General features: G+C 43.8%; 2 long non-coding RNA genes across 3 annotated transcripts in view; both read left to right on the forward strand.

Annotated features, from left to right (window-relative positions):
- Positions 1-6: 6 nt before the first annotated feature.
- Positions 7-3,772, forward strand: LOC135318631 (uncharacterized). The gene is made up of 2 exons (XR_010376917.1): positions 7-361; positions 1,559-3,772. It is a non-coding gene; the product is annotated as an uncharacterized LOC135318631 (long non-coding RNA).
- A 2,926-nt stretch (positions 3,773-6,698) lies between these two features.
- The window catches only part of LOC135318584 (uncharacterized), a 368,934-nt gene continuing 349,937 nt past the window's right edge, over positions 6,699-25,695 (forward strand). For both annotated transcript variants that reach the window (XR_010376750.1, XR_010376751.1), the window contains exons 1-2: positions 6,699-7,526; positions 24,238-24,347. This is a non-coding gene — a long non-coding RNA (uncharacterized LOC135318584). The remainder of the gene's footprint in view (positions 7,527-24,237; positions 24,348-25,695) is intronic.

Here is a 25,695-nt window from a genome sequence, read left to right on the forward strand (position 1 = left end):
GGACGCAGTCGGTGGCGGCAGCTCTCCGGGCCCGGCCGGCCCAGCAGAGGCTCCGGTGGCCCAGGAAAATCCGGACCAATTAAGTTGATTCAGACGCATCATCAGTTCCCTTCAGAAACGTTTCTAGTTACCAGCCTTGCCACCATCTGCATACAGAGCATCTTGCATTTGTTACACTTTGTGTCATCTACCAATTTTAAGAACAATAGTAAAACAAAACCACAATATGAATACGTTGATTAGTATGTAATTCCTTCGGAGGGGTATGTACCATTTCATTCTCTTCTGTTTTCCAAAGCTTTGCCCGCATGGTTTATGAGCTTCTTCAAAGAGGACTTGGGCTTCCTACACAATCTATAAGGTACAGAAAAAAAAAAAAATCCGATCCCTTTTTAATCAAAGCCTGTGTGTCAGAATTCTGCAGGTGCACTTCTTTAAAGAAGCTCAAAGGGAATAATTTAGAAAAAGTGGCCAATAAGAGATTGAAGCAGCTTTGAGTCTAGTTGCTAACGGATACCTCAACGCGGAATTCCGGGGAAGTGGGGAGCTGCAAAATGAATTTTAGGGGAGAGGAGTAAGGGTTCTTGGAGCCCAATATTTTGACAGTATTGCCTCACCTTTAAAATGGATTTCATTTCTTTGGGCTCTTTGGTGATTGCTGGAAAGCAGCAGCTTTTCTAGTGGTCATGGGGAGGAGGATGGTGCAAACTCCCTGTTTCAGCAACAATTTCTTTCTTACAAGATGCTTTATGAATGAGGCTTTTTTTCTCCTCCCAGACGTGCACTTGGTTTGGCAATAATACTAAAATAATGCAAAGTGAAAGGAGATGTATTTCAGCTTTGAATTTTACCATCTGGATATACTGGGACTATTCCCAGTGGATAAAGTTTCATGAATTTAATATCTCTCACTTCTGGCAGCCTAGCTCCTTTCTTGGGCTTCATCTGAGCATTATCATGAAGTAAGATCCAGAACCCATGCTCCTCAAAGCAGTGGGAACTCCCCAGGGGTAGGACTTGGTGACATAGGTCTCTAAGTTTAGTGTGGGTACAGTCACCTCTTTAAACAAAGTGGACATTAGGACCTCTGCAGCATCCCTCGACAATAAAGATCCAGGGGTCAGTTCTGCAGGATTTATATTTAGAACGCACTGGGATTTTAGGCCTGCAGCCTCATGGGCCTTGGCCCGGGGAGAAGGTTGGAGGGCTGGGGTTTAGGAACCTGTTTTGAGCTTTGAGCTGACATTTTTACGGGGGAGGGAGTTAGGGAGCTGGTTTTAGGTCACCAGGAGGGCCCAGGCAATGGTTGATGTCAGATCCCTGCCATCCACCGCCAGCTCCTTTGGGGTCCTCTGGGTGTGCAGGGCTCAGTTATAGATGAGTCGAAGGAGGACAAAGGCCGGGAACTAGACCTTACCGAGAGTGTAGACACTCCGTCTCTCCCCAGCTTAGAAGCCTGCGCCTTTGTCCGAGGGCCTGGCCACTCGCATTAGACGTGTTCTGATTGCCAAAGGCCGGGAGAAACCGCACTGAAAACCATCGTCTCCTTTCCTTGCAGGGCAACGCGCCCCACGCGTGTGACGTGCGAGAGACGCGATGGACGCGCCTTGCTCTTACTGTGCAGGTCCCGAGAGCGCGGGGGCCACTCGCGCCCCGCCGTGTTGAGGACATAGAATCAGCCGCTGGAGGGGCCGGCGGGCCGCGGGGGCCCTTCCCGCTCTCGGTCTCACCCTAAGGCCTAAGGCGACCGAGAAAGCCCGGCTCTCCAGTAGGTAACGGGGCGGCGCCCGGCGGGCTGCAGGCGGTTGGGGTCTCAGCGCCGCCTAAGCCCCTTGGTGCCAGCGGCCGCCCCGGGCGCCTGCTCCCCGAGGGCGAGTGGCCTAGAAATGTCCAGGGAATCGGAAGCTTCCCTCGCCCTTGTCAGGACGCAAACTCTCCAGCCTCGGGCTCCTAAAAGCGGGTGATGGGGTAGGAATTTTGCTGGGATACGCAGGCTCCTTCGCCGCCCTTCGCCCTCCTCCGTGCGTTCCTCCAGTGCCCAGGCGGAGGAACTCCCGCCCCTGGCTTCCTCCCCCGCCGCCTCCCCCCAGAGAACCCACTGCCCCTTCTCCCTCCCTCACTTCTCCTTTCATGTACAACCCCCGACCCCCTGCTTTCGTTAGCCAGGCCCGCTACGTTTATCTGATAATTGAGTTATTAAAAGATTTGGTTTCCTTGGGCCCATAAATCAATAAACAGTGGGATTAACGCAAAGGTTTGCCTTTTAAGTCAAGGGAAACGTTTAAAGCAAGCCCCTTTGAGCCTTGTTTTCAAACTAAACAGGTGAGTTGCAGCTCTTCCCACCCCCGACCCCCTGCACTCTTAAGACACTGTATCCAAGCCACGTGCCCACTCCTAAATCCTCGATTCCAAACCCAAATAGCTAAAGGTAGAAAGGAGGCGTCAGCTTGTGATAGCGCTGCCCTCACATTTTTCACTTTGCAAGTTCCTTTGGAGGTTCTAAAGGCCTCCTGACCATTCTCTCCAACCTTGCCTCCTCCTGCTTGTATCGTGACTCTCGGAAGAGCAGAAAAAGAGACTCCACCATGGAAGTGACCTTTAACTTCTCCCCCAAACTGGGAAGGTAACTTTCTCCCCCCCGCCACCCAGTTAGCTTGCATTTTCTTTCCTTCACTCTGGCACCACGTCCTTAGCTTTCTCCGCCCCTACATAAAGAACTGAAGAAACTTTCAAAGACGTGGCTTTTTTATTTTCTTTGGCCAAGGAAACCACTTTCTCTCAAGCAATTATTCTCTATCCTATGAAAACTTTGGTTGAATGGAAAGCCCGAAACCCCAAACTTATCTACACACAGTTCCTCCGGTACAAAGCCTTACTTAAAAGGGCAACTTGTTCCTCCTGAGAGTGTTTATAGAGAATTTGTCATCACATCTGATATCCTGTATGTGTAATACATCATGTGAAAAGGAAATAACCTAAAACCATCTGATGTTGTCTCAAGAGCCCAAACAGTGTTTTCCCTCCTGTGCTGATGTATGTTAAATGATCGGGTTTAAAAAGAAAAGAAGAGATACCAAAATTCATTTTGTTTTCTTTTTAAAAAAGTAGAAGCAACACTATTCTTCTTTAAATGCCAAAATCGACTCCTCTGTTGAGTTGGTGTCTGATTCATTAACATTATTTCTGCCACACAATCTAGAAATATCAATCTATTGACTCTTCACGAGAAGAGCTCTGGAGGGTATCCATATTAAGTTTGTATATATTTATTTATGCTTAATTTAATGGGAATGTGTAAATATGGCGAGCAAGTAGTTTGGGATTATTTATCTGTGAATCTATACCTCTGTGAATGGGTGGTAAGAAAAAAAAAAAACCCGCTTGACCCTAGGTAGAATCCTATCTGAATTTTTCTGTTCTTTATAGACAAGCTGTTATGGTAATGGGTAGAAATTGGTTTATTGTCCAGTGTTGATCTGATTTACATAAATAAAAAGATTGTTGTGTTTTTGTTGTGTTTTCATCTTCAGTTTCTTGAATAGATATTGTTTAATCGTACACAGAAGTATAGCCAAGAAATTTTTTCTTTTTGTTCCCCCGTCACCGAAACACAGGCAGTGTTTTCGTTACAATAAATAAATTTTGCTTCTCCGAAAAATGGACACTTTTGTTTTCACTAGGAGGTGTTTTCGAGTTTTTTTTTAAATTCTGAATTGATACTCTTCTCTCCTATTTCTAACCAGATTTGCAATAAAAGCTCATGTTAACTGCATCTCTTGGTTTATTTTGCCCTTAAAAAAATGAGGTTGTCAAATTTACTTCCCAGGTAACTAAAAGACTCTGTGTCCCAGGAGCTAAGGGCCTCTGGGTCCAAGTCAAAGTTGCTGCTCCCCTCATGTTGTTGGTGGGATGGCATTCTGGCATGATGTTCTGTGAAGGAGACGGTGAAGAAGAGAGGCCCACAGGATCAAGTCTGGGTTCCTGCACCCCACGTCTTGGGATCTGGATGAGTTAATTGGCTCATTTTAGGACTGAGCCCAACCCTGACCTCCCCAGCAGTGCAAGGCTCTCTATAAAGAAATGAGGCAAAGCCCCCTTGACGAGGGGAGGAAAGAGGCTGTCTCAGGAGGTTGGTTCTTACCTTAGGCTCAGAGGATGCCTAGAGAAGCCAGAGCTTTTCTCATTTGGGTTAATGTGCTGCAGCCCAGCCCTAATGGGCTGCAGTGATCAAACATCTTCTCAATCTGTATTTCATCCGAAGGTTTGGGTGTCTTCCCTGAGGCTAGGAAAGTAAATTTGTCCAAGATGTTACACAGTTTGGACAAGTCACTGTTTCTCTTTGGACCTCAAGGTCTTTATCTGTAAAATGTGGGCCTCCTAAGGTCCTTTCCGACATCAGCATTGCCTAGTTAATTATAAAAAGCAGAAACAGCAATATGTATATCCATCTAAGGATAACTGGCAAAGTTAACTCTTGATAACCCCGGATTATGAGAGTGCTTAGCATATAGCTGGTGCTCAGGTCATTAATAATATGCCTCCCATATCAATTTTCTGTCTTTCAGGTGACTCATTCCCAGTTGGCCTTCCCTATAGGGAAAGACAGAAGGGACAGTGGAACCTTCTTTATGTGATATCTCCCACTTCTTGGCTTCTTAATTTTAAGAAGGTGGGGAGGTATCATGGCTAGAACTATAAATAACTGAATCCAAGAAAAGCACCCCCACCAAAATAAAAGGGAAGTAGAAGGAAGGGAAAAAGAAACAAAATAAAATAAAACAACAACAACAACAAACCCAGGGGAAGTGCGATTAAGAGAGTGTACGATCCATTTATCTATAAAGAAAATAGGTATATGATTTTGTTTCTGGCTCGGCTATATTACAATGAGTTCCTTCCTTCCTTCCTCTCTCCCCCCCCCCCCCTTCTTTCTCTTCTCTTCTCTCTCTGGAGAGTGAGGGGTTGATCGCCACTGGGATTACACAGAGGGGCTGGCCTAGTAATTTTCATCCGCTATAGCAAATTTTCCTACAGAAGGGTTAGCTCCAGCTCTCGAGAAACAGACTTGCCATCTATTACCCTATAGCTGCTTTCCAAACCATCTCTCTTTCCCATCCCCATTTGACAAGGATATGAGGCAATCACCTTTACTAGGCAAAACCCAAGGTCCTGAGGGGCCCCAATGTGGGGAAAGAACTGGAGGAAAGGGAAGGAAAGAGGTAGGAAGCCAGAGCCAGCCTTGCCTAACAAAATGGCCCTGGGCTGCTAGGTACAGCTCCTCCGCCCTTTTATTACCGTTTTACCAGGCTGCGGAGGGAGTTACGGAAAGAGCCGGCAGCTGGACCTACTAGACGGTGGACCCTGACCACAGGCCCAGCGCGGGGACCCGGGGTGACCTTGGAGGAAGTGTCTGCCGCTCCTGCCTGCCAGGATGCCCGGCTTGCAGCGTCCCAGAAGCCTGCTTGTTCGCCTGTCCGCTCCTGTTAGTGGCTGATGGGCCCTGATTAAAAATAATGCTAGGAGGAAGACCCGATTTTTTTTTTTTATGAGGCCACATTCCTTTCCTTCATTTGCAAATAGCTCCATGGGGTCCTTCCCCTGGGAACCCGGGCAGCCTAAGTTTAGAGCCACCAGAGATATACTGGATCGATGGGACGTATGTCTTCTTGGGGGCGCTCACGACTCCCAACTTGCTTCCCATTAATTTATTTATAAGTGAGCCGGCGCTGGCTCTATAAATACAGTCCTATAAAATTGAACTCCTTCCCATAAATCTTCCAAGTTGTTTATTTACATGTATTCCCTGGCCCTGTAACAAGCGAGCTTCGTTGCAACTTGGGGAAGATCCGGGCCGACCCGTCCCTAGACGGGGTGAGCTCCCCTCTCCCAGCTTCCCCGCAGGAGTCGTGGGCTCCTTGGGAAGGAAGGAACTACGCGGGGGCAGAAAACGGAGGGCAGAAACTCATTTTTCCTTCCTGACTTTGCTTCCTCGTGTCTATCCCAAACTCACGCTCTCCGTATTTCCCATTGATTTATACCGTCATAAACAGCATTCTTGCGACTATAACTTCTCTCATAGCTTGGGGTGAGCTCCTTTTTCACTTCCCTGGCAGCCACTACTTTTAAATCAGGCTTCATAAATAACCCCAGCGATTCCTGAGGACGAGGTCAGTCAGACGTCTCCCCGGGTCCACTTTCTTGGCTTGGGTCCCTCCGTGGCCGCCCCCCCCACCCCCCCCGCCCGGTCACAGGTCGGCGCACTCCCACCGCCTTTCCCCCACGTTCCCAGGACACAGCCGCGGACCGCAAACGCCGACACAGGGCGCCACCGCAGCGACACTCACACCCCGGGCCGTCTGCGTGCGCACGTACCGCGCGTGCGCCGGCCCAGCTCGCGCCGAGCGCACGCACGGGGCGCCGCTGCCCGCGTCTAGGCACGCTCTCCGGGCGGCACGGCAGGGTGTCAACGAGCGCGCACGCGCGGACGCTTACGCACGCACGCGCACGCACGCACGCACGCGCCGCGGCGCCCCGGGCGTAACTCCGGGCGCTGGGACCGCCCAGGGCGCGCTGCGCCCGTCGGGCTTCCTGCTCCGCGCCTTTGGGGTCCAGGCATTTGCAAAAGGCCGCAGCCTGGGCAACACCTTTTCTTTTTCCTTTTCCTTTCTTTCTGTCTTTATTTTTTTTGTAGAGCTGCTTATGCTCAGATTGAGGGAGCGGTTTTGTCTCAAAAATTCAACACGTTCCACGCTGGTCTGAAACTAGCAGGTCAGGCGGCGGTTTTTGGCCCACTTTGTTTGAAACCGTTTGTTTTCTGCCCACCCTACTTCTCTTCGCTTTTCCCCTTCTTTCCGAAGGGCTGCGGCCTTCTGGAGCTGACTCAGGCGAGAGGCTTCCAGACCCAAATAGGGGTCACACCTGCTGCCGGGAGAGGCCTCTGCATAAGAATGCTCTTTAAATTTTTTAAAAAGCAGCATAATAGCCAGTGGACTTAGCAAAGCGTGACTTGCCCAGGCCGCGCGGAGGAGGGCAGCCCTGCAGTCATCTGTGACTCGACCACCAGTTAACGTCCTGGACGTGCCTGTTCGCGGACGTATTAGCAAACGTTTCAAGGATGTGGCTGTCAGATGTCATTAGCCAACGCATTTAACTGGGAGGAGGGCACGGCCAGGGCGACTATGCATAGAGTGTTCTGGGGAGGTCAGAGTCTCCCCTCTGGAACAGTCACGTGCCCCTTCCCGTACAAATGTTTATCAAATGACGGGAGAAGCTGGCCCATGAACAGTGGGGTACAGAGGCGTGGAAGGGGAGCATGCAGGTCTTTCTGGGGGAACTCAGACCCAGATAAGACCCGTGTACTGCGCAGATTGAGGGGGACGATCGGATCGAGTCAACCCAATGAGTTCTAGCGCTCCCCGTGTGAACCCTCCGGTCCTGAAGGCTAGAACCTAGCGTCCGGATGCACAATTAGAAGCTGGAGCTTGGAAATACCTGACTCCCTGGAAGTGGCCGTTCAAGTGGGCAAAGTGAGTGCGACCATAATCCGAGGGTCCAGGGAAATAGGATTTTAGATAGCTTCTACACAGTGGTGGATTTTACTGCTAAACTCTCGACACTGTAAGTTTTGGAAGGGGCGGGCAGGGGTTGTACAGATATGGCTGGGTAAATCCCAGTCAGTACAAAGAAAACAAGTGTAAAACCAAACCAAACCTAAGTTACTCCATTAGCCACCCCCTCCCCACCCCACCCCCCACACAAATGTGCCATCGTTAGCTTGGAGAGATCGAAGTATCAATTTTGGACCAGGTTGACTTTTGTGTATATGCTATTCTCATTGATAAATGATTCTACCAGAAACTAGGTACCAGACCTTTTTAGGGGTTGTGGTTAGAGCTATTTACACACACACAGTATCACAATATGGGAATTCCCCAATGGCAGGACTAAACAAAAAACAGCCGCAGCAAAACAACATTTACTAATGTGAATTTTCTTTTCCATGGGCATCCCATGTGTTAAGGAACAAAGGAAAGGTTTTTAAAATTATTATTACTTTTTTTCATTTTAGGTTTTAGGGCTTTTGCTTTCAAGAGAGAATTCTTTTAGCTAGAGATTTGTAAAGATAGGGAACCACCAATATTTGAGGTGGAAGCACAGCTGACTCTGTGGGTTGTTTCACACACTTTCCCTTTTGCTATTTTTAGGAGGAGGGGTGGGGGGTGAGCCCTACCAGCAAAATGGCCCACGAAGGGATTCATGTACTTTTATGTTCAATCCAAATATTCTTTTCTACTTCCAAGATAAGGGCCATTCAAGACAATGGTGCCCAATAATCTGATCCGGGTCCCTGTGACCTTTACCCTTCCTTTAATTCTCAGTAGTGAACATCTGTGTTTGGTGGCCCATGTCTGAAAGTAATAAAGACAATTAGAGCATTTGATTTTTTTCTTGGGGAAGAGGGGCTTGGGTGCCATTGTGGAGAGGTAAAAACTTTGTGGTAGTGTTTTGTAGGATGAAACTAGGGACCTAACAGCCACTGGGCCTTGCTGCTTTGTAGCCCTTGAGGAGTTGAGTGTATAATGTGCCCTGAAGCTACAGGTGATTTCATATTGCTCCTTTCCTGATTGGTCTGGGGGCAGTTTTTTTTTTTTTTTTTTTTACAGTCCTATCATTTGTTACCTCTGCACCAGAAGCAGCAGCTAATATCCTCCTCTTCTCCAGCCTTGTTCTGAGTTTACTTCCAGCTGTGAGGACTGTTAATGAGGGTCCGGGAAACAGTCTCACTCTCCTCCCACTTTTGTGAAGGCACTTCTCTCTCTTCCACCGAAGAACAAACTCAGACCAAACCAAACCCAAGCAGCTTGACAAAACACGAACCACCACATGTCACTCCATTTATGGAAAAGTATGTCAGCTTCCGCTGTGTAAAACTTCAGAGTCCACCCATCTGGAGGCCACTTGAAAGGGGCTCAAGTTCTGAAAGAATAAGATACTCTAGAGCTAAACCATTTAGAGAAATTTATCTCCAAAACAAATGTTGAGCGAAGTATCACATTTTCTCAATATCGCTTGTCCTTCTTGGTATTCTTCTCTGAGTTTCTGATGATCCAAAGCTGGTTTCTTGTAAAGAACATATATCTGATCTTGAGTGAGCAAACCTACTACTAATGCATGTGCAAACGTACATAACAATGTACAACTCTTGGGTGAAGTTAAAGTTGAAAGTGACAGATTATACACACCTGGAATCTCAGTTGCAGTGAAACATTTTTCCTAATGGAGGCCATTTGCAAAAGTCCTATTTTTAATATTCTACAGTTTGTACAGGGGAGTGTGTCTAAGCATCAGAGCGTGAAACCTTAAAAGGAGGGTGGAGTTTTCCTGTCAACTAGGCACTGGGTGGCTTCCCTGCATGTCCTGGCTGTAACGTGGACACAGGAACGTGAGCTTGCGGTTGAATCGTTCTGCGTTTAATCTCACGTGTGCACAGGCACACACAGAAGGCTGTTTTCATTCATCGTTGCTCCTTGATGTTAAACATGTGTTGGGAGTTTTGGAACTCAGGCTTCTCCAGATCATATTTGTGACTTTGTTCTCACACATGCAGTTCAGAAACCTACAAGGTGATAACTAGGTTATTCTTCCTCTCTCTCTCTCTTTTTTTTTTCCGCTGTTAATAACTCTGTCCTTCCTCCTTTCCTCTCCCCCACTGGTTCCCCCCTCCCCAGCATTCTGTCAAGCAATAGGCTGTAAAATAGTTATCCAGACCAGCAGCCAGGCAAGTGCCGTTTGAGAGTAATTTCTGCCCCAAGCGTTTAGCCCAGGGCAAAGCAAGCGTGCTCTCTAACTGATCAACCTGGATATTTCATTATTCATTAATTTACTGTTTAACCAAATCCCACTCATTATCAGAGGCAACGCTTGGCAGAGCCCAGCGAACAGTAGCAGTTGGTGTCAGGCGTGGAGAATTGGCCCATTTGATCCTGGGCTGTTTTATTATTCAACACCACTGACTGGGAAAAAGGTCCATGAATAATAAAGAGCCAAAGCGTGTTTGAACTGAGAAGCATGACACAGCCTTACAAAACAGCAGTTAGAAAATTAAAGGCAAGGTGGCCCAGACTTTGCATTTTTTATCTTGGCTGTGGGCACAGACATTTATATCCCTACATTGTTTTCAATGATTTTTTTTTTTAAGTCCTGAAGACAGAGGCATTTGTTTCAGTCAGTCTCACCCTTTCAAAACAGACCATTGAAGAACTCAGGAACAAACTCACACAGTAAGAAACAAACATGCCTCCAGATGGGAACTTGAAAACATCATTTCTAACCTCATAATCAGTTAGGTCCTTTGTGGCCCTTCTCAGCTATGGGGAAGATTTGGGTGATTTTAATTCTCCTTTGGACCTGCCATCATTCATACCCCGGGTTGGTTTAATAAGATAATTCATGATGCTGATCAAATGCATGTTAAGTTTCTTTTCTGTCCAATTGGTTCCCTGACAAGTCTTTGGCTCCATAAGCACCTGGCTACAAAAATACACATGGCAAGGGTTTTAGATGTAAAATCTCATTGATATGAGGGAAGGGCCTACGAAATACACAGGTGTGAGGGGAAAAGTTCTTGTTCTCCCAGAGTTTACACAGGCAGTGGTGGTCATGGATTCCTTCCAACTCTGTGGGGTCTGTCAGTGGACAGTTACACTGAATACAATTGACGAATCGACTGGTGGTGGGCCTCAGAGTGTGACTATCTGTAGAGCTGACCTGTCCTGTCATTCCAGTCAAGCATCTTTTTGATTCATTGCTTCCTAGTCCTTGAATAAGTAGGATGAGACAGAAAACAGTAATAATAACAGTGCCTTTGGTAGGCTGCTTTCGATAGCCTACCAGCCCCTTCATTTTATTCTTGCCCAGCCTACCTTATACAGAGAAATAAAGCACATGAGCTGTGGCGTTCATTCAGATGAGCAATAGCTGTGTAGGAGTAAATTTCTGGGGACCAAGAAAGCCCATCTGGGCTGCCTATACTCATGAAAATAATGTAGATATAATCTTCCAGGAAACATGGTCAGGGAACTGCTTTGGTGCTGAGATACTTAGGGACAAATAGAAGGCGCTATCCAAAGGCGGTGGTGCTGAGATCAAACCTCAAATGATTTTTAATGTTGGAATCTGTAAACAAAGGTGGAAAGCACTAGGGGGAGGCTTGACTTTTTCTGACCTCAGGAAATTCTCTTGCCTGCCTTGGACGCATTTGGAAACTACCGTTAATAGGCTGAATTTAAAGCAGGACAGAATGTTAACATGGAAACATGTCTTTTCACATCATCAACCTGACCACTTCATTTTGCAGATGCTTAAAGAATGGCTTTTCCAGCCTTAAAAAAAAAAATCTGATCCCATAGGACTGAAGTACAGCATTTAAAAAACATCCCTTACAACCGATAAGCTTTTGACATCACAATTTTTCATATTAGTCACAAAGAGAGGGTGAAATTGTTCCTCCAAATTAGTTGGGACTGGAAGGTCGGGGTCATAAGATAAAGAACTCCATCATTTTCCCTCTTAACATGGTGGACCAGGTTGTTCACTTATGATAAATAAAAGTGAGTGTAAGTTAACATACCTAAGTGTGAGCATGTTTGGAACTTGTAACAGATAAAGATAATGCCTTGACTTCTCAGGTCGTGCCAGCCCTCATTAAAGCTGAAACCACACACCTTGAGCCTGACCGCATGTTCAGGACTCCCAAAGTGAAGAGAAGTAGACACTGTTAGTCAGCTCATGCACTTGAGAATCACAAGGACCCTGGTCCCCCTTTTGTTTCAGTCTTGCTCCAGATTGAGATGTTGACTCTTACCCTCCAGGGAGGTATGACTTTAGGACTCTGAAGACTCTCTGGAGTGCCTTGCAGTCCTTGGGATTTAGAACTTAGGAGGGTCTGGAATGCTCCCTAGAGAAAAGACTCTTGGTTGCAAATTGGGAAGGGGAAGAAATCTTAGCATTTTTCTGGGCTCGATGGGTCGGGGGATAAAGAAACCCAATCTAAATATCACCTCATCTGAGAAACATTCCTTTCCTAACTCCTGTACCTGCTGCTACAATTACTTTTCTTAACGTCCATCCCAGGGTTTTCAGTCCTGGCTGCACATTAAAATCACCTAGAGAGAGTTTAAAAAAATACCGATGTCCAAGCCCCATCCTCTGACTTACTTGATCTAAGACACGGGTATTGCTTCAAAAGATTGTTGGGTGATTCTAACGTACAACTGGGTTTACAAATCAGTGTGTTGTGTTCTAGAGCACTTGAGAACATGGCACTTAGCCCATTGTCCTGCTGTCAAAGTCTCTCTTCGGCCACTTCATGTTATAAACTCTCAAGTGTAAAGACTGTCATAATCAACTTACATAAGGCATGTTAGTTCTTGCGCATTCATTCAACAGATTCTTGTTGAGCAATTACTAAATTGCAGAATCTGATGGAGATACAACAGTAACAAGACAGACCTGGGCTTTTTTTTTTTTTTAACACCTTCATTGTGGTATGATTCCTGAACAGTAAACTACACATATTTCAGGTGTACAATTTGATGAATTTTGGTAGATGTACAGACTTGGGCTTTTTCCTTGTGAAATTTACAGTCTTTTGTCCTTGAAGACAAGTATGTGGATCCTGCCTTTGTGGCTCTATCTAGGGTGAGCTGACAGCTCGCCAAGAGATGCTTAGTACGAGAAAGAATTGTTGAGTGCCTCCTCTGTGCTAGCCATGGTGCTAGGTCCTGGCTACATTAGGGCAGATGAACCAGGCTGTAAGAGCTCTGGTTTGGGCAGAGTTTTATCCATCCTTTGGATTGGCCCATGTGTTTCCTAAACCCTGTGCGTTTGTGAACTTTTCATTTAAACCTTACTTACCTATACAGTGAATCTCAGATTTTTAAAATATAAAAGGTTTCAGCAAATTACTAAAATATCTTATGATTTCAATCCTCAAGAATGCACTCTCGCTGGTAAGTAGAAAGAGTAGCTTCAATTTCCTTTACTCAAGTTTTATCCCAAGCTAGGGATATAGTATAGTTTTCAGGTAGTCATTGAATTTGAAATGTGTATCTGGATATTTTAATACAATATGCCTTATCAACATTTCCTTCTAAATCAAAGATAAGTATCCATTATATAGATAAAATAGTTATGACATTTTGCATTTCGCTTTATGAAGTACTTTCATTAACTTAAATAACATGACTTAATTTGATCCTGGCAACAAATCTGAGATGTAAAGTGGGTACAAAAGCACCTCTCTCAGTTTTACCAGATGAGAAACCTACGCTCAGGTTGAGACCTGAGTTTACCTTCCAGGTAAATGGCAGAGCGGATAAGGTCCCCGCTCTTTCTCTCATTCCATATTGCCACACCTAACGTGAGTGTGTATCCCCACGGACCATAGAAATATGCAAATGCTGTTTTGTTACAGTGCCTGAAATGCAAAAACAACAATGCTAGCATATTATTGTGTAATAGCATGGGATATATTTTAACACTTACTAATTTACATCAACTGGAGAAAGATGGGCAGAACTTTGCAAGAAGTTGGAGCTACAGATTATTTTGAAAGGATGAACTTTCACCTCTTTCAAGAGGAAGTGGACCTGTAATAATTGAAGAGACCTCTTAGAAATTTTTAGATTGCTCTGATTAATACACAGGATTGCTTTGTAACTATACTCTGACTTGTGTGTGTAAGTGGGTGCTCGAGAAAACTGAACACAGTGTGTCCTCTTAGACAGTTCCTGTACTCTCCCTGTAATCTGTATTTATACCAGCCATTTGTTCAGCAAGCCTTTTCTCCATTGATATGGTAAAGGAAACTTCTGCTCAGCCAGACCTTTGTCAGGGCAGAAATTCTGATTTAAGTGAGTCTGAATTAATGAGGTTTTACTTTATTTGCAACTTAATAGGTTTTGTGCCATATATCTGCTTTTATATACACTTGTAACTTTATTAATATATATATTTTTATACATTTAAAAATATTCTGCAGCGCTACCGATTTGATTTACCAGTGAACCCGAGACGTTTCAAATTATTTTATAGCTTCTTAGCATAGATTTGCCTTAGTCCATCTGTAGCAGTGGAGGAAAAATTCTGTTTCCTTAAGTCCTTTTATGAAGGTGCCAAAAGGTATAAAAATATGAAGCCATTTAAGAGCCAGGCTCTTTGAAAATACCAAGCACACACAGTGTGCATGCTAAGTTTAATCACACTGATGGATTTACATGTAATGTCTCAATTCCAGGCTCCCTCATTAGTGCAGTCAATCTTGAAGTTCTCCCCGGTGAGTGAAGGGTGAAGGTGACTTCAACACCCAGGAGAGGACGGCTGGCTATTGCCAACACCCAGAAAAGGACAGTGGGAAAAAGCTCTCCCATATGAAGCTATAATCCTAACTGTGGTCAATGTGTTGAAAGCTTTATATTTCCTGACCACAGGATCTTTCTATAAAATGAACAGGGAGAGGGGATATTCCCAGGATTAGCCAGCTGGCTATTTCTATATGCTTATTAAAATTTCTGGAAGAAATGGTGGGGCCTTTAACCCCTTTTAAAATATATCCACTTGAGAAATCTTAAGCTTCTCCCTGCCTGAATTTAATGTCGGAGGACTGGATAAAGTATTTCCAAACTTTACTTTTGACAGTGGCAGCAAAGAAATGGGAATATAGAAAATAGTGGTAAAAACAGCAGTAGTAGCAGAAGCAAGGAGAGAATCCAGATGTCACCTTCATAGGAAATCTTTTCCTCTTCTAAGGACCCGCAGGTCAGGCTTTTTAATTTTGGACATAACAGAGTTTCATTCCATCCCATGCGGGGTGCAGGGACAAGTCTTGTCTTTTGGAGGCTGCGTTTGGAGCCTGCTGCCTCTTTGTATTCAGCATCCACATGCTATTCCCTAGCTTGCTGAGCCAGTCCCTGCACAATAGTGGCATTAAAGAAACCAAAGCACAGGCAATGCATTTGACTCTTTGTTTAGGAAAGAAAAAGCAGCTTAACACTAAACATTCATCAGAAGACACTGGATCATCAGGTATCCTGTAGGAGCAGCGTTAGAGTCAGGTCTGCTAATGACCAACCTGAGTGTTTAGTCAGACCTGCCAGACCCAGGGATATTCTGTTTCCTGGCGTTCTTCCTTCTCCTCCTCTTCCTCTTCTGTTTTTTGAGAGAGATTTAATAAGTGAAGCCAAGATGGGCACTCTTTCTGTGTTTCAGCCTCCCTCTTTCTCTTTCTCTCTCTTGCTCTCTCTCTCTCCTCATCGCTCCCTCTCTAGATAGATAGACAGACAGATGACAGACAGACAGACAGATGGTAGATAGACAGACATAAATAGAGATATACACAATGATCTTCATTTCCTTCTTCCTCTTCTGTGAGTAGATCAGTGAGACAACCAAATCTTCATTGTCAGATGTAGGGCTCCCAGGGCAGGCAGAGGGAAAGTCTAGTGTACTTTTCTATCTTGATGTTTCATCACTCCGGTTAAGACACTACATCATTTTCTTCCAATGGGCATTTTCAGAACCAGTGCATAGGTGTGCACTTTAGACTGGGACTTAAGCAAATTCAAAGGAAGATCCTTTTTTGAAAAGTATAATGAAGACAGTGGTTTATTTGCTTAGCTTTTTACAGGTTAGAGGGTGCCTTCACATATTTTGTTTAATTTACCCCCCCCCCCCCCCACCAAGTTGTCTGGAGCATCATGGACCGCATAGGGTTGATTGAGTCAAGGGAAGCTGGGGAAAGTTAATAGGCTTTGTCCAGTGACAAGCAATGAAGAGATTTTCAGCCAGTTCTCTGGAAGTCTTCTAATTGGCAGTGGACATCCTGCCACACCAGAGTCCTCTAAATTACAACAGAAAATCACACCTATCAATTTAACTATGATAATTTAGGTGAATAATGAAAGAATTAATTAGATGAGTTTTAAGTGTGTGTGTTTACAGTCATCTCTTACCTGGGGAGGGTTGTGTGTCCCAGGTCAAGGGCAGGGGTACAGGGGAAAGAGAGGGCACTGATTTTTGAGAAATATCTCTGCTTTCTGGCATCTAACCATCAGGTCTGTGGCACACAGGAAGACAGAAATGTAGATTAAGTGATTATCCACAGAAAGAAGAAATGAAGGGAATATAAGGACAGAAAGGAAGGCAAGATAGAAAGACAGAAAAAAGAAATAAAGGGAGGAATGGGAGAAGGAATTAGCGAGTGTAATGGTATTAATACCACTGTTCTTTCTCATGGAAAGCCTGATATTTAGGGCCCTAAAATGCTATGTTTAAATTAGAGCCAGTTGGACATTTAATAAGACTCTGAGACAAGAGCAAGCTTCCTCCCCTCTTAATGTCTCTTCTATTTGATTTTTGATACCAGACATCAGCCAAAGCTTTTCAATTCTCTACTACAAATTAAAAAATTTAAAATACAAATATATAGGCAAAACAGTACAGAATATGGATGATTTTTCAATCAATGTATAAAGAATGATTTCAGCTTATTTCCTATTTGGATATAAGGGAAGTTTTTATAATTAAGTATTCTTTATACCTTTGACAATGAGATGGAATTGCCATTGAACTGAAAGATGAATGGAGGAGTCAGTGGAAACTCTTAATATAATCAGTGGAGAAACCTGGCCACCACTGTCTTAATCAGGACCATGTGTCTCCTGTTGTAATACCCTGAGAGGAAGAAAATGCCACTTACGTTGTCACTGTGGCCTTGGATATCTTGCAAAAAGCGCGTAAGCTGAATCTGATCACAAGGAAACCCGAATCTGGGGTAGTATACATGACAAGTGGCCAGTACTCCTTAAAAGCGCCAAATGTCACAAAAGATAAAGAATGGCCAAGGAACTGCTACACGCTAAAGATGACTAAAGAGACACGCAACTAATGTGATTTATGGTTCTATATTAGAACCTGAATCAAAGACAAATTTGCCAAAAGGATTTATTGAGGAAATTGATAAAATGTAAATGTGGCTGTATATTAGAAAACAGCATTGCATCGATGTTAAGGTTTTGATTTTGACCATTGTACTCTTATAAAAGGTCGTGATGAATGCAACTTATTCTGGGTTCAAGAGAGAAAGAGAGAGGAAGAGAGGGAGGGAGGAAGAGAACAGAAGTGCTGAAATTGTGGGTCTGGGTGAATACGGAAGTTCTTTGTTCTATTCTTGCAATAGTTGTGTACGTTTGATAAAATGTCTACATGAAAAATCTTCACGAAGTGGAGAAAGCACTTTCTTTCTTTTCCTTCTGTTGAAAAGAGGAAAATGGAATTATGCACTGGGGCTGTGTTTCTATAACTGATAGCTTAGCAGCTCTCGCTGGTGAGTTAGAATAACTGGCTTGGCTAGTGTCATATTTCTCTACATTAAATGCAAAAAGCTAGTCAGTTTTGAAGGTTCAGCTTGGTCAGACCTCATGGCTCACATGTTTCTGTATATGAGATAATAGTATGCCCTCAGCAGAGAGATGCAGTGCAAGACATACCCACACAGGACCAGGCATCATTTTAACCTGCCTACCTGGACATAAAGATCTTGGTTTTAAACCTCAATTGGGACATTTTGGTAGAGTTTCTTCTCTTTAAAAATGGTCAAAGTATTTTTAAAATATTTATAAAGATTCTTTATGAAGATACAAAATTAAGAACAATTAAATGCTCATAGGAGAATGAAATAAATGTATTTACTAAATCATTCACAAATTAAGCTATAGATAAGCCAAACTCTTAAGTAATATTTGGAAATAATCATATTATAGTTCTGCATTGTCTACGGAAGCGGCAGACATGGCTAGAGAAGTCTCAGGCCTGGTTCAGGTCTGGCCTCGTTTTTTTCTGTTATTACCTGGTGTCACACGGATCTACGATCCATCTCCAGTGGCCTGTATAGGCTTGGTCACTTGTGTCAGGGCTAATCTATGAGTTACGGAGAGTTCTTAGTCCCTCAATTGCCACAAAAACATTCAGCATTTGAAGGGCCAACTCCTCGTCTACTGATTTTCATGGCTTTAGCTATTTGCTTCCGATCTCCTACTGTCTGGATTCATGTTAATGCTGGACATATGATTTGCCTCCCGTTTGGTACTTGTTCAGCTATTCTGTAGCTCCCTGGAAATAAATGCCTTTTCTTTGCAATAGTAATGGAGAGGTTTTGAAGATTCTCTTGGATTTTAGGGGTGGGAAATAGAGCAGACTTCAGGCTGAGCACTAGTTAAAAAAAAGTCTCCCCCACTACTCAGAAGTCATTTACTTTATGGTTACTTCCTGTGTTTCGCTATCAATGACCCCCCATGACATCAGCAGCCCTTGGTTAGAAGCTGTTCACTGGCTGCCTTGACAGGCTTTTGCCATTTAACTGTTTCATGCCCGCTTGAATATGTCATATACCCACGCTTCTAAGTGCCCGCAGTGAGTTTTCCCATGACGGAGGTTCTGGATCCAAATCACAATCTTTAAAGACCTGCCTGTTTTTAAAACTGGCAGGTTTGGAATTGAGCTGTAGGAACTGAAAGGTGGCAAATGCACAGAATCCCTGGGGCTCTCCTGAAATTTTTACTGTCAAATTTCCTTCATAACACGAGGCACATCTGGACAGTACAATGACAGTGGCGATTTGGGGGTTGGAAAGGGGAAAGGTGGGATGTTCCTGCCTCTGTATAAACATTCTGATCCCTGCCTTGTTCCCGGAGAACTGAAGGTTGTACAGCTACCCAGGTGATTTCTGCTGTAGCCGAGCTAGCTGTGTGCCAGCATCAGTCAGAACACAGCCATTAGCGGGAACTGTCACCAGTGTGGGGGCAGCAGCGCAGTAAGAGTGATTCTCCCCTCAGCTGCAGCAGTTCCTTGGGGGTCTCTGTAAACACAGCCTCCTATCAGGTTAGCTTACAGATTGTCACAGTGTTTACAGATTGTCCCGAAAATGAGATGTCATGCAAGGGGTTCCTGGGGTGCAGCTCTTGAAATGAATTCAATATGAAAAATTAAAGTGATGTGGGATCTTAGCACAAGTCAAAAAAAAAAAAAAACCTATGCAGAATTGTAGATGAAAGGAGTTAGTACTGTAAATTATGTTATCATGGATAGGGGACCTTTATATCAATCATTAGGGCTGGAGGATGAATTTATATATGGGTAATTGATGAGTCACATTAAAAAAAGGCTAATGTAGATAGTAGGTGAGTAGGAAATAATACCCCTGATGTTTGGGCCTGAAGCTGCCCTCGGAGTCACTGTAGCTAACAGTCGGGAAATTATTTTTAACTGTGTGTGTAAGGAAAGGCCGAGTACTTTTTCCTTTAGACATCCCTGAACATCCTAAGTCATTACAGGTGCTAAAGCCATGTAAAGATTTTAAAGCACTACTTACAGATTCCAGAAGAGAAGGCCTGTGTGGTCTGTTTTACTGCAAGCACAGTAAAAATTAGTGGGCCCTATTTATTCATTACTAATCCGGCGGCAGAGATGCATCTTAATTCCTCATGTGCTTTAACTGCTGCTGCTATTATTTGCTGAGAAATTTTCCCTTTTTTTCTCCTGTTAAATCTTCATTCCAGGAGTTGTGTTTATTTGGCACGAAGTTAAAAGGAGAGGATGTTGTTAAGAGAAGGGACCACTTTACTGTTCCTATTAACACAGCATCTCAGTACCTACCGCTACTAAAACCCAAGTGGGTCCATCTCTGAAGTCTGCCATCAAAGGGTAATTTGGAAGCTCTTAGAATTCACAGATATAATTTTTCTTTTATCTAAAAATATATGTCGTAGTCAAATGGTTGAAATTTTGTGCAATATTAATTCCTTTTTTTAGGTTTGGGTAATGTTATTATCTTTAGATGACCAAATATAAAATATTAAAATATTTTCATTTGATTATTATTCTCTGATAGTCATAGAATATTTTAAAGTTTCTGTCCTAGAGGTACAAATGCATTTTAAAAAAAAGAAAAACTTCTATCAATAAAGAGTTCTGTCTATGCTGACACGTGCAAGTAAGAGCATTTCTCGAGCAGATGACGGTGATGGGCAGCATCTGAATTGTCACAAGATCTCAGGAGCTAAGAAGGATGTAGCTGCCCATGTTTTAAAACTGAAGTGCAGAGCACAAGCAGCAATTTAATGAAACCCAAAGAAATACTAAATAGTACATTCTTTTCCTGAAGAGTGATAATTTAATTCCTGAGGTTTCCTCTTTTTCCTGAAGAACTCAAGTGACTAATAAGATTAAGTTCATTTGAAGCATTTTAAATTTCATATTATATATGCATAACTGAGTGAACATTCCCTCTGTGGAATGAATATTTGTCCCTTGCCCCTCAAATTCATAGACTGAAACTCTGTCCCCATCCCCACTGATATTATAAGCAGATGGGTCTTTGGCAGGTATTGGGATTAGATGAGAATATGAGGGTGGGGCCCTCATGAATGAGATTAGTGCCTTTTTAAGAGTCATGAGAGTCCCCCTGCTGCTGTCTGTCATGTGAGGATACAAGGACAATTATCAGTCTGTGATTCAGAAGAGAACTTCACCAGATCCTGACCATGCTGGCACCCAGTCTTGGACTTCCCACGTCCAGAACTAAATTTCTATTGTTTGCAAGCCATACAGTCTTATGACATTTTTGTTACAGCAGGCTGAGCCAAGACACTCCCTGAGAGAACCCTTTTTACTTTTAAACTTGGGGCCCAAATCAATGTTTCCTTCTAATAAGGGCAAGTTTGTACCTTGAACATTGTATCTCACCAGCCCCCACCTAACTCCCTGCTCATGTAAGGGGCTCAGAGAGACCACCACTGGTTACTGGCCTGTTTTTATCTCAACCCAAGTTTCTGATGTGCTCGTCATCTAGAATTGAAAGCTGTACTATTTTCGAGGGTACCTGAGAGACTCAGGTGAACACTGGTTTGCTGGCTTCCCCTGTCTTGTTGCTGGCATTCTGGAGGTAGGGAGCCATGGCCACTCAGTGAGCCCTGGGCAACTCTAGATAGAGGACTATTGTATGACTTCCTAGGCACTAAAAGCACCCTGAAAAGGTTGAGTGGAAAACCATGCCAATAACACATTTTGGATAATAATTTTTTTTAAAAAAGGAAATGAAACCAACACATTTATATTTTAGTGACAAACAGTCATTTCAGTGGGTATCTGAAAGGACAATGATATGTGATTACTACATATAATTAAGCTTTTGAGAAAAACAAAACAAATTGCTATGTTATCTCTCTAAACTATGAAAATAGTTAAACAGCACATTAGAGATTATTTTTATCAGTGTGAGAACAGTAGGTTGGTGGTCAAGGTACTCGGGCATCAGTGCTGGCTCCGTCACTAAGTAGCCACATGACCTTGTACAGCTCTCCTAACTTCCTTGGGCCTCAGTTTCTTCACCTGTAAAATGAGAGAGCTGGGGTAGACCAGTTGGATTTTGTGGACCTATCTTCTCCATGCCTCACAAAGGTATTTTAAGAAATAATAATCATCTGACCTTCTTTATTTTATTTAATTTTTTAATCCTCCTGTTGAAGTACGTACCCAGGTGACAGCTGGGGACTCTGTTCTGTCAACTTACTGATGAAAATATCACTGAGTTTGTTCAGAAGATCTACAGATATGCTAACTGGGCAGCTGCTCCGTTCTTCTCAGGGAGCGAGTCCAAGGGAAATATTTGGAATTGGGTTTGAAATACTTCTTCCTTATTCCTGCCTGGGGCAGGGGTTTATGTAAAAGAATAAAAATTTTCCCTAAGTCAGAAGATTCTCTGGTCTGATCCGCCTCCTGGAGGACTTTATGAGCAGGAGGGAAGGCTGTGACGGGTTTTCATTTTCTACAGGAATGTCAGAGCTTGGAACAATAATGGAGCCTGGAATTGCTCTTCATAAAAGTGTATGAAATTATCAGCAGAATGGAAGGGAAATGCGGCAGGTGAGATCAGAGATACAAAAATAATTTTCCTATTACAAAGTAGTTTTCTTTCTTTAAATGGCACGCAGGGCTAATCCACGCCGATATCCATGCTGGATATTTGTCTGGTAATACAGTTCTTTGCAAATAACTTCATACTGTATTACTACTGTGATAAATTCTCCTCTACCTGGAGCTCTTCCAGATGGCACAACACCCTAATAAGCAAAGTCACTTCTGTCATTGAGGCAAAGACTGTGCACACCCTTCAGAACGCCAGACCCTGGACAAGGCACTCTGTGAAACATGGCGTCCCTAAGGCTAATAAAAGTGACCTTTAAAATCTTGACTAAGTTTGCAACACAAATGGGAATAAGGCAACTAGAGTATCCCAGGACAAGCCAACCACAGTGTCTGCGAGGAACTGGCATTCATGTAACCCCAAGAATGTAAATGGAATAATAATTTTGTTGACTTGAAAGCCACAGAGGATGCCTGGGGTCAATATAAAATGCGGAAAAAAGACACTGTCCTTAAAATTCTGTTATAGAAACTTGAAGACTTTGTCAGATTTCCAAGGCTTTCTCTACACAGAAGAAAAAAAAAAACCATATTCTCTTGAACACATGCATGATATGTTATACATGCAGACATTCTAGGGGTTTATGGGTGGTGGTAGAAAGAGTAATTATGGACTGCTGTTCAGTGAAAAGGCAAGAGAAAAGACAGACTTGCATTTTGATGTCACAAATGTGTCAAAGACAAGCTGAGGCATTTTTAGAAAGGGAAGAAGCTGAGCAGGCAGGTGCAGAGCTGCCTCCAAAAAGATTCGCTCAGAGCAGAGAGCCTTCCTGAGCATTCTCTGGAGAGTGGTCTTAGAGTCAGAGAGAATCATTGAAGACCTGGCATGTAAATGTCCTTCCCTACTCAGTCTCTGTCTGGAAATGGCGCTTCTCTTTTCTGAGTTTGCTTTCTCTCTCTTCAAGGGAAGGTATCAGCCCTGGCTATTTATTCCTCGTCAAAGAGTTCCTTTAGTTTACAAAATTAAAAGCTGTAATTCTTTAATTCAAAATTCTTTGTATTCAGAAGTCATTAAGCCTATTCTAGTCAATTTCTAGGTATTTCAATTCAATTTCAGAAACACCATCTACATTTCTTAAGTGTAGATGTCAATATTGGAACATACAAGAATTACCCTTCTCATTACTAAGCTAGCTACATGTAACACTCTGGCACCTTGTAGAGAAAACACTTTACCTCTCTAGGAATGAAAACTGTGATGTAAATGAAACGTTTGACAGTCATTTGTCCTGAATTTGACAAAAGGAAAGAAGAAGGACAGCCTTGTGGAGTGAAAAAGACCAGCGAACCTGGAGTGAGACAGGCATGCCAGGCTGTACCACTTACTAATGGTTTGGTCTTAGGGAAAGTGCTTGACATCTAAGCTTCAGCTTTTTTACCTCCAAAATGGGTTTATCGGATTTACTTTATAGGACTATTCTGAACAGTTAAATTAGTAGGCAGTGTAAATCACTTAGCACAATGCCTAGCAAATTACGGAATTCCCATCAGTGCTGGTTTAGCAAATCCTCCCTACTCCAGTCCCTTCCTCCCTCCTGTAAAAACCGGCACTCCCATGGACAGAGATGTGTCCTAGAAGTTACGTCCCTCAGCAGTTGTTGACCCAAGGAGTGTATTAGCAATGCAGCTGTCTTTGGCTCTGAAATGTGGCACACCCGTCTTGGTGGGCAGAGTCCCTAACATCTCCCACCCTTTTTTGTTTCTTATTAGCACCTACCTCTCCTAGTTTTCTTCCTGAGGCCATAGGTCTCTGTCCTGAAATATGTAAATTTATTCAACTCTCGTTGATTATACAGCAAGGTTACTCTTTCCAAGTGGCCTTGAATTAATGGTTCAGAGGGGTAACATAGAACCTAATGCCTGCTGAACTATATCCTTTTTCCTACTTTTTCTGTATTTGAACTGCAATATTACTGTTCCACTCTGTTGTCTAACTCGGTTAAAGCCTTTATTTGTCCCTTATACACTTTTGGTGTTAATAATTATAAATATATGAAACTGCATACAAACTACAACATCTATAGAATTATATTGGTACCATTTAAAGAAAAAGTTATGCACCTAGTTTTCTCCATTTAAACATAAGCCCCTGGGTAGGGGTTTGATTTGATAACAGGTGGGAAGGGTAACACCTCCCTGAGGCTGGGGTCTTCCAAACTAAAGCCACTGACAATGAGACTTTTTCATTTTGGTCAACAGATTGCCTCTAACATAGCTGAAGACTGGAGGCCTTTGATGCAAATCTGGCTGATGTAACTCGATTACGAAGCGCAACAGTTTGAGTACGGTGCCCACGCTGTGCTTGACACGTAAGTGTGATATCTGCTATATGTGGCTTTTTGCTCGATATTTTTAAGAGATAGTGACACTTCTCTAGCCTGGCCATTGAGGCTTCCAACCAGTTGACTAACAGGCCAGCCCCCGGGGACAGCCTGAGGCCATGACTTGCTCCCAAGATGTGTTTGTTGTACCCTAATCTGCTGACACACATTTCCTTATCCTAGGTCCCCCTTAAAGAGGCTGAGAAAGGGCTTGCTTAGGGTCACTTATCTTGGGACGTGAACTCAAGGAAAAGGAGTAGGTGATCGGGAGGTGAGAAATCAAGAAGGGAAAGCTAATCAAGAGGTGCGTTATGGAGCCGGTCATGGTCACAACTGTGTGCAGTCGGGTTGAGAGAAAGGAGCGCATGCTCTCCAGCTCCCGACCCCTTTGGTCCCCAGTTGCTGGTGGAGTGGTTATTGGCTTGGAGTTCCCGGGGCGTGCATGCATGGGAGAGGCTGCCTGCTTCCCGGGCACCCCCCGTGGTGCCACTGCAGAGGCTCTTTCTGGCCCCTAAGGAAGATCTGGAGGAAACCAAGTGTCCCGAAAGGCATAAGAAGTATCTAGCCTGGAAGTGCACCTTCCCTTCCAGCCAGTTGGACAAGGACCTAGTTTCTTTGGGGAACTGTCTAGTGGTGAGAAACCAGAAACTTCTGACTTCACTTTACAGTTAAGGTCCTCACGACCTTACCTTCGGTTTCCTTCGGGCGCTGTCCTGGGCTCCTCTGAGAGCAAGGCCTGTGGCAGAAGTTTGGACGGGGGTATTTTGTTTGGGCTCTTTCGTCTCAGGGAGCCCGAGATCAGGAGACGGGGTTGAACTCCAGGATGCAATAGGATGTGTTACTGTTTAGTCACCCAGGGGCGCCTGGGGGCTTTGTCCTGCAGGGACTTTTGAGGTTCCTTATGAAACGTATCTCTTTCATCATCCCCCAGGTTTAGGGAAGTCAAGTGCATCTCCTTAGGCCACAGGGCTGTTAGAGACAAGAACAGATTGTAACCCGGCTTTGGGTGACTCCCGAGCCCGCTTCCTCTTAATGACCAGGCTACAGGGCTCGATTATACTGTATATTTTCCTTAGGATAATCTCCTGCCCATTCAAAACCCACCTGTCTAGCAGATAGGAAGTAAATAAGAGCAAAATTATCGTACACTCTAAGTTATCGGGCATAGATTTGATTTCAGATGGACTCTTGTAAAGATTGTCATGTCCTTATGTCCTGCCAGGGGTAATTCCCAGACGGCTAGACATAATTAGGGTCTCTTGGAAGAAAGCATTACTTGTTACATGCATTGTCGTTGTTTTAGTTTGATTGTTTACATGGAAAACAATTAGAGAAT

Source organism: Camelus dromedarius, chromosome 19, assembly GCF_036321535.1.
Source record: "Camelus dromedarius isolate mCamDro1 chromosome 19, mCamDro1.pat, whole genome shotgun sequence".
Classification (NCBI taxonomy): domain Eukaryota; kingdom Metazoa; phylum Chordata; class Mammalia; order Artiodactyla; family Camelidae; genus Camelus; species Camelus dromedarius.